Raw genomic sequence first — 9,104 nt, 5'->3', positions numbered from 1 at the left:
CGGACCTCGCCCCTCGCCCCTCTTCGTGTGGACTCAGACGACGCTCACGGTACCTTTCCCCCGGGTCCAGCACAGCCATCGTGGCTGCATCTAAAGATGGTTTTTTAAGAAGCGGTTTGATAGCCGCTTCTTTCAGCAGGTCTGGGAAGGCTCCCTCACAGAGGGAAGCATTCACCACCCCACAAAGCCCATCACCTGGCTTTTATAAGCCAGGATGGGCAAGGATCAAAGAGACAGGTGGTTGGTTTCACTCGTCCAAGCAGCCTGTCCACATCCTCGGAGGTAACAGATTGGAATTGATCCCACATAACTTGACTAGACAGGACTCTAGCACTCTCCCGCCCTGACTCTGCTCCTAGGGTGGAGTCTCTCTCTTCCCGAATCTGAGCGACTTTATCTGCAAAAAACTTTGCAAAATCCTTGCAGGAGATCTTGTGGCCCGTACTGGGCCCCGATGTAGCAAGTGGTTCCGCTAAATTGAAAACCACCTGAAAAAGTCTCCTGCTGCTGTTTTCCGCAGGTGCAACAGAGGCGGTGAAGAAAGTCTTCTTCGCCATCGCTACCGCCACTTGGTAGGCTCAACATTGAGCTCTAACTCGTGTCCGGTCAGCTTCAGAATGAGTTACCCGCCACCAGCGCTCTAGCCATCTCAACGATTGTTTCATTCACCCTCTTTACTATTCACTTGTGTTCCTTTGGTGGCGAGAGAAGTTGGGGTTGGCCTAGGGTGTGGTTGTTTGTGATTGGCTGTGGTGAACTCCATGTGTGAGTGGAGTGGCTGGGTGTTTTTGAATCAGGTTAGCCATATTGATTCATATGCTATTGGTGGATTCTTGTCATTGTCTTGTTGGGCTGTATATGTGATAAAAGGGAGCCACACCGGGGTGAAGGCGTCTTCTTCTATTTGTCCCCGTGTCAGTTGCAGTTGATTGGGTAGTTTTTCTCGTAAGGCTGTTTCCCATACTACTTGGTACCATTGGTCCATGCTTACTCCTGACAGGTCTCTCCAGTGTCTGGTTATGATGTTTCTGGCTGCTGAGAGTAGGTGGGTGATGAGTTCTTTGTGATGTGAGTGGGAATTATTGTCTTGGAAGAAATTTAGTAGGGCCAGTTCTGGGGTGATTTCTAATACTTGCTTAGTTATTTTGCATATTACTCATATGGCTGTTGTCCAGAATAGTTGGATTTTGGGGCATTCCTACCACATGTGGAGGTATGTGCCTGTGGAGGTGCACCCTCTCCAGCATTTTGATGAGGTTCCTGGGTGTATTAGTGCTAATTTCCTCGGTGTTAGGTACCACCTGTAAGTGAGTTTCAGAGTGAGTTCTTTCCTTTTGTTGATATGGATTTAAAGGGAGGTTTAGACCACATACTGGTCCACTGAATGGGGTTAATCTATGCCTATGTCATCTTCCCATTGTTTTTTGATTACGTCTAGGGGGTTTGTGGGATTTTGGAATAGTATTTTGTATACTGCGGATACCATCCCTTTGCCGTTTCCCTTTGTCGTTAGGAGGAGGTTTTTGAAGGTTGTCAGGGGCCTAGTTGCTGCTGATTTTACTACTGGATTGTTTACAAGGGCATGTAATTGGTGGTGTGTCAGCCAGGGCATTTGGGTGTCTTCTAGTTTGTCTTGTATTTCTTGTGTTGATAAGGGTTTGTTATTTTGATAGAAGTCTGTTAGGCGACATAAGCCTTTGGTTTGCCAGGTTTTTATCTGGAGGTTTTGTGCTGTGTGATGGAATAATGGGTGGTACACCAGGGGAATTAGTGGGGCTGGGGCTGGGGACAGTTTACCTACTTCTGCTTTCCATGCTTTAAGCATGGTCTGTGTGTACCTGTTTAGTGTTGTGGGAATTTTCCTCCGTTTGGGAGGAATGGGTATGCTGTGGTGCAGGTATTTTCAATTGTGTCCCTCTCCAGGTGTATTCATTGTTTTGTCTCATCTTCTAGTATATATGGGATTATGTGACGTACTTGGTTGGCAATATAATATGCTTCTATGTTGGGGATTTCCCATCATCCTTCTGAGAAGGGGAAGTGCAGGTATTTGGGGCCATTTATGGAGTTGGGCTGGGGGAATTCAGGTTGGGAGGGTTTGGAATAGGTAGGTTAGTTTTGGGAGGGTGATCGTTTTGATCATGGCTATTTTGTCTGAGAGAGTGAAGTTCATGTTGTTCCATCTCTTTAGGTCTTTGTTAATTTGTCGCCACAAGAGGTTGTAGTTGTGGAGCTATAATTTATTGAGGTTTCTGGTTATTTGTACCCCTAGGTATCTGAACTTGGTGTGGTAAAGTTTTACCTTGGTGACGTTAGTGCAGGAATAGGCAAACTCAGCCCTCCAGATGTTTTGGGACTACAACTCCCATCATCCCTGACCACGAGTCCTGTTAGCTAGGGATGATGGGAGTTGCAGTCCCAAAACATCTGGAAGTCCAAGTTTCACTATGCCTGCGTTAGCGAGTTCTTTTTGGATGTGAGGAGCGGTGCTGAAGCACATAGCTTCCAATTTGCAAAATTCACCTGTTGGCCCGACACCGTTGCAAATGTAATGAGTTCTCTGATTAGGGATGTTGCTGTGTTATGGGGTCTGGTGTTGACACCATTAGGTCATCTGCAAAGAGTGCAGAGTGTTTTCTGAGTCAGTTTATACATTCAGAAGGATTAGCTGGTGAAGCCGGTCTGTATACAGCTCATGTCTTTGAATGGCCCAGATGTTAAAGCTCCCTGCCTGTAGAAAATGAATGTGTCAGGGGAAAAGTTGATATGCTAGTTTTGCATGACTGGAAAATTCAGCACACCTTATCCTGGGATGGAATGTTCTTAAAGTAGGCAGAGGGTGGGTGAGGTTCCTTTCTGTTCTCTGCTATGGGGAGGGCAATGAGATCAGAAGCATGTTAAAAGTGTGAGCTGCCTCTGTCAGGTTGGAGATTTGTTATTTCTAGAGTGTCCCCACCCCCCACCCCCCTCTTCCGAGCTTAATGTGCAAGATGCCAGTCCCAGATGCTAAAGAAGAGAAGTGTCAGCAAAGAGAGAGACGTCTAAGAGGCGCTTAAGCAGGTGGCATTAAAATGCAGGCTAAGAATGCCCATAGTGTAACAGTGAGGCCCAAAGGAAATAATGGGAGCTGTGAATGGCCATCTTAAAAAGGCTGCAGTGGAAGCAGCCAGACTGATATGCAGATGGAAGGACCACCTTTGCCCTTTGTGGAGAGAAATAAATTCATGGCATCCCACTCCGCTGGTGGCCCCTCCCTCCTAGAGCATCGTTTTCTGTCGAAAGGGTGGAGGAGGAGAAGCAGCAACAGCTTTTTCAAAAGAGAGAGGTTGTCTTTTCCATCCTATTGTAACCTTTTGCTTTTGTAAACTCAGCTTGTTGTAATAACCTTATGAGTGACATCTCCCTGAAAAGGGAATGAGTAAATGCCAGAGCAGAGAATATTCCAAAGAGCAAAGGTCCATTCAGGAATGCTTAAGAGGGCTGCGTTTACGGTAAACATTGATCCACTCTTGTCAAATGACTGCTCTTGCTCTGGTTTGTTTTCATTTTACCACTTGCAGGTTCAAGCTTAACCCCAGCAAAACATTCTCATTTGGTGCTGGCAAGTTTAATAAAAGCACAAAGAGCTTAGAAGCCGTCTAGGTCTTTTCTTTCTTCCTTATCTTGCTTGCTTGCCTTTTAACTGGTCCAGAGCCAGAATCGGTCACACACTACAAAATACCAAAGAGAGTTGCAAATTGTATGAAATAATTCACAGCCAAAGCCCCAAGAGAAGATGGGCATCTTGCCTTCCCAGGTGGCAGATGCAGCAGGTGGAGCATCTCACAGTGCAAGGTATCCCTGGACAAAAGCTAGGGAGGCTTCTTACCTGACTTCATCCTTCCAGCAGAGGGTTGCAGGTGCCCAGAAAGGGATCCTGCTCCCAGCCCACTGTTGCCTCTCTGGAAATGGCCATCAGCACTGCCAGTAGGCACTCAAGCAGTCTTTTACAAAGGCTTTGTTCAAGCTTAAAATTGGGGCAAGGAGGGCATACTGAGGACGTATGCAGCTGCCAGTTTCCTTGCCCTTGACTTAGGCCTGCAAGCTTTGCAAGGGTGTCATGCTAGATGGGGCCTTAGAAGTCATCTACTCCAACACCCCTGCAATAGTATTCCTAACAGCTTTTACTGATAGAATTTGCTTTCCAGATCCTTGTCCACCTTCACTCCCCTTCTCAGGGACATCTCCCCCCCCCCGCCCCCCACCATTCAGTCCTGAATGAAAGTAACCAAACACCAGGTAACGGAGATAGACCTATCTCTATCTCAGACTTTGGAAAGCTGCTGCCAGTCAGAGTCAATAATACTGGGCTATGCAGCCAAAATAGCCTGATTTCGTATAAGGCAGCCTCCTCTGTTCCTATGAAATATATCACATTTCATTATTTGTTTATCCTTGCAACAACCCTGTCAGGGGAGCGCATGACTTGCCCAAAGTCACCTAAGAAGAGCCTGCTGCACAGGGGCCAACCAGATGCCTGGGGGAAACCCGCAAGCGAGCTCTGAGCACAAGAGCCTCCTCTCCTCTTGTGCTCTCCAGTGACTGATACTCAGAAGCATTGCTGCCTCTGGCTGTGGAGGCAAAGCATAGCCGTCATGTGCTTGAACCCAGGCCTCCCTAGTCCAAGCTAGTCATGATCCTTCACGCAGAGGAAGTCCTGTGACCACATTCGCACAGGCGGAGGCATTGCTTGAGTGTTGGGCATGCATGTGTGAACTGGCCCAAACCCACTCCAAGAACCTGCAGGTGGTATTCAGCTAATCCTACTCAAAGTAGCTCTGCTGAAATTAATAAAACCAAGCCAGTCACATCTTGAAGGGGGCTGTTTTGTGCAGGCAGAGCTAGCATTGAAAACCACACGCTGTATCATCTGAAAGAAAGAAAAGAAGGTGAGAAAGGAGGGAAAGACCCAGGCACTGACCAAAGGGTTTGCCAGCTGCTCTCCAGGGCTTGACGGAATTGACAACATTGACATAATTGATCCACTTTTGTTCCCACGTAAGGCCAGGTCCTGAAGAAAGGAAAGTGATGAGTTTAGCATAGTTTCCCATGTATGGAAGAAAAAATATTCTTCTTAGGAATGAATTGAGGGTGCTGCACTCTGATCTTCATAATACATGCCCCTCAATCTCCAAACAACAAGAGACTCCAAGGGTTCCAAGCGCTTTACTTGGGGTTCACTTTCCTTGGAATGAAGGTCAAGAGAGACCGCAGTGTCTTTAGGATAGATGGTTTTATTTATCCCTATGTGCGGCCTGAGCACAGGATGGAGGGGCTCACAGAGTCAGCACCTGAGGACAGTTTGCTTCTCCATTAGTCGCAGCTTTGGGTCCCACACAGAGCAGTACAGAAATTACTGCCTTATACAAGTGAGACCCAGGGGCAGCACTGCCCATCAGGACATGGGCCTGCTTTCCAGGATTTCAAGCAGGGGACTCTCACAACCCTCTCTGGAGGTGCCAGGGGTGGAACCTGGGACCTTCTACTTGGCTGCAGCTCTTCCTCCAAAGCAGTTCATCTCTCTTGCTGGATGTGGTGGAAACTGCGGTCAGAACCTGGGGAGACCTGTTGCCTTGCCATCTGCCTGCCTCTACTCATGCACTGCCTGCATACTTGTCAACAAAGCAAATATCACACTGACAACGCAAGCTGGTGCCAAAGGCATTGTTCTGCTTTCCTTGGGATCACATCATCGAGGCCAAGAGGGGATCTTGTCGTCTGGGCAGCCCAGAACCTCCCTACACACTGCTCAGGCTTGCGCCCCAGGGAGGTCACTAATGCTGCTAATGCAGCAACATGACTTCACCCCCGGAGGTGCACTCCATTGTCTCTTGAGACAGACAGATGCCAACAACAACAATTGGCTGCAGGTCAGTGGGAGAATGCCCTGTGTGCAGAAGGCTTCGGGTTCAATCCCTGGCCTCCCTGGGCTTGGAAAGACTCCATGTCTGAAAACTGGGAGAGCAGAATCAAGTCTCTTTTACTACATTGGTCTTCAGACTCAGCAGCACAAAGCGAGAGAACAAAATTTAAGCTAACAGAATTCACATAAACTTGCATCATTAAAAATCACTACTCTTTAAAATGAGTAATTAAATCAGTAATTAGGGTTTTAAAAAACAGAACATATTCCTATTAGAGCATAATAAACATACATTACTTTTACAGATAGGTAGCCGTGTTGGTCTGCCATAGTCAAAACAAAACAAATTCCTTCCAGTAGCACCTTAAAGACCAACTAAGTCAGTTCTTGGTATGAGCTTTCGTGTGCATGCACACTTCTTCAGATGTGTATCTGAAGAAGTGTGCATGCACACGAAAGCTCATACCAAGAACTGACTTTATACATTACTTTGTTTAGCACAAAACACTATGAACTTATATCAAGGTGCATTATCCTGTTTTCAAATCTCCAGGGCAATTTGTAGCGGAGAGTGAACTGTGTTTCCAGTTTCAATCCAAACAAACATGCCTCAAGTACAAGATGTTTGCAGAAACCTTGGCAAGGCGTTCCTGGGAATCGCATTCTATGGCTTTTGGGTGGCAACAAGGGAGGGATGAAGGCACCTTCAAGACATCAGCTTAATCCTAATAAGGCTTTTACCTGTAGCCTCACTCAGATCAATGATCGTGGCTCCCCGGTGTTTAATGCATTCTCTCATGAATCCACGGTAGTCTACAATCTTCAAGGAGACAATAAAATAAAATTAGGAATATAGGAAGCTGCCTTGTACCAAGTTGGCCCATCTGCCCCCATCTCCCCATCTAGCTCACTAATGTCTACACTGGCTGGCAGCAGCTCTCCAGGGTTTCAGGCAGGACTCTCTCTCGGCCTCCATGGTAATGCCAGGGATTGAACCAAGAAACTTCCGCATGCATGGTGGGCGGAAGCTCTGCCCCTGAGCCACGGGCCGCCCCCAACTGCATTACCAACATGCTTTCCCCACACTCCTTCAGTAATAATCGTTTGTCTTGTTGTTTTTAACATGTAATTAATTTTCAAAAATTGCACTGCTGTGTTCATCATAATCACCTCCGTTATGGAGGTTATGGCCTATAGCTACGTTAGTGGTAACAATTGACTTTGCACATAGAAGGTGTCAGGGTCAGTCCCCGCCAGCATCACCACCTAAATAGCTTCCCATTTCTGGAGAGCCACTGCCAGTCAGAGTAGACAATACTGTACTGAGGTGGGTGGATCAATGGCAGCTTTATATACAAGCTTACTTTGAGGAAAACAGAATAAATTATCAGTACTTGTTGGGGTGAGAGAGAGAGAAAGAGCGAGAGAACAAACCAAGGTTATAAAAGATATCCAAGTTGATTACGCATCTTCAGGAAAACACACATTGAAGTTTGCAGTTATGCCAAGAGGTTCCTACACTGGAAGCTTGTCTTGCAAATTGGGTCCCGGCTGAGTCAGGAAAAACATTTCAAAGCCATTAGACTTGTAGACACAAGGAGACAGTCTCAGCTGTTCAAATAAATTGCAAATGGGGCACAGGGCAGGGACAGTCCTTTAAACATTCAGAGCCCCAAACCATAGAGCTGCCCGTGTCAAGTGCAGTACGGGGGTTGTGTTCTGGGTTATCGTATGTGTCAGCAGTTCCATGTAAGCCCATTCCGGCCCCTTCTGGGGCCAAAAGAGCTGTGTGCATCAGCAGTTTTGCGTGTTTTGGTTGAGAGCAAGATGGTCATTCCCTGTATATGGCAGAGGGAAATAATCCAGACTTTCAGCCATGGGCAATGTGCACTTTTGGTCGCCCAACTCAGCCAGGAAACAGATTGTCTCCCAAACACTCTTCAAGGGCAGCCCTGCATTGAGCTCATAATGCAATTGTCTAGGCTTGGAGCCACACCAAGGCCAAGACAACAAACAAATAGGGGGGAGGGGAATCCATACTTACAGGACTAGGAACGTAGAGGCAGGCGGGCCTGTGGATGCCATATTCTGGGGCGATGGCATAGGGAGGCAGGTAAGCTCTGTGAAAAAGGCATGACAGAGGACAAGCAGGGCTTAGCTTTCCTGTTCTTTTCTGACAAATGAATCCTACACCTACTACAATAGAAATCCAGAAAGGCTGTGCCCACCCAGCAGGGCAATTTCCTCCACCTGCAGAGCCACCCACAGTAGAAGAGCCTGCTGCGGCGCTCCGATCAACGGGCGGGCTGTTCCCCAGACTCAACCCTCGGGCCCCAAACTCTTGGCCTGGCGCCCCTGAAAGCCCAGCGCCCGGGTGTCCCTCACCTCTAGCACCTATGGGTAAGACGGCCCTGAGCCTCAGCCAGCATGGCCAGTGGTCAGCAGGGATGGGAGCTGTCATCCTGCAACATCTGGATGACCCTGGCAGGTCCCCCACCCTGCTTTAGAGATCCTCTATCACAGTCCCAGAAGCAGGGAGGTCCTCAGTGTGAAGGCACCTCATCTGAGCAGATGACACTTACCTGTAGGGGAAAGCCATATTGTCTTCATCCCAGCACTTGGCTGGCCCTAGGTCTGATTATTATTATTATTAATACCACTGTTACCCTACATACGTATTACCCATGATCTCACAATGGCTCCTGCCTGAAGCTGATTGGCCATTGTGCTGTGTGGCTTCACTGCCAGGCTGGACCCATGGGATACCAAGACTTATTAGGAGGCTGGAGCAGTAGAAAAGTTGTTTATTCACAAGCAGCAGAACACAGAAGCCTGTGGGCCCAGACCTCACTATCTGCCCCCCCCCCAGATCTTCCCTAAGCCCCCCTCCAGGCCACACCCCTTGCCAGCCTTGCCTCTCCCTTGCCTGGATGGAGAGGTGGGCACAGGAAAACCTCAGACGTAGCTGGAATGCAACTGGCCTTACCAACGGTTAAGAGCTGCATCTGTTGTTTTGCCCACTGTTGCCTCTGGCCCTGCTGCTCCTGGCATGTGGCCCCCAGAAGGCTTCCCATGAGGGAAGGTGGTCCTGGGCTGAAAAGGGCTCCCCTCCCTTGCTCTAGAATCAGAATGGGAAGGCATCTCAAAGGTCGCCTGCTCATGAGGTGAGGTGAGGCCATTGCTGCAGGCGGCTGGCACATCC

The 9,104-nt window shown here is 48.1% G+C and overlaps 1 long non-coding RNA gene across 1 annotated transcript; it reads right to left on the bottom strand.

The window, feature by feature from the left end:
- Window positions 1–3,591: 3,591 nt before the first annotated feature.
- Window positions 3,592–8,601, bottom strand: LOC309328902. Its single transcript, XR_014150872.1, has 5 exons — window positions 8,485–8,601; window positions 7,947–8,022; window positions 6,644–6,722; window positions 4,961–5,050; window positions 3,592–3,710 (listed from the first exon to the last, which is right to left on the bottom strand). It is a non-coding gene; the product is annotated as an uncharacterized lncRNA (long non-coding RNA).
- Window positions 8,602–9,104: the final 503 nt, after the last annotated feature.

Source organism: Podarcis erhardii, assembly GCF_964252035.2.
Source record: "Podarcis erhardii genome assembly, chromosome: 14".
NCBI lineage: Eukaryota > Metazoa > Chordata > Lepidosauria > Squamata > Lacertidae > Podarcis > Podarcis erhardii.
The sequence above is the reverse complement of the archived record's forward strand: the minus strand, read 5'-3'. Positions and strand labels throughout refer to the sequence as shown.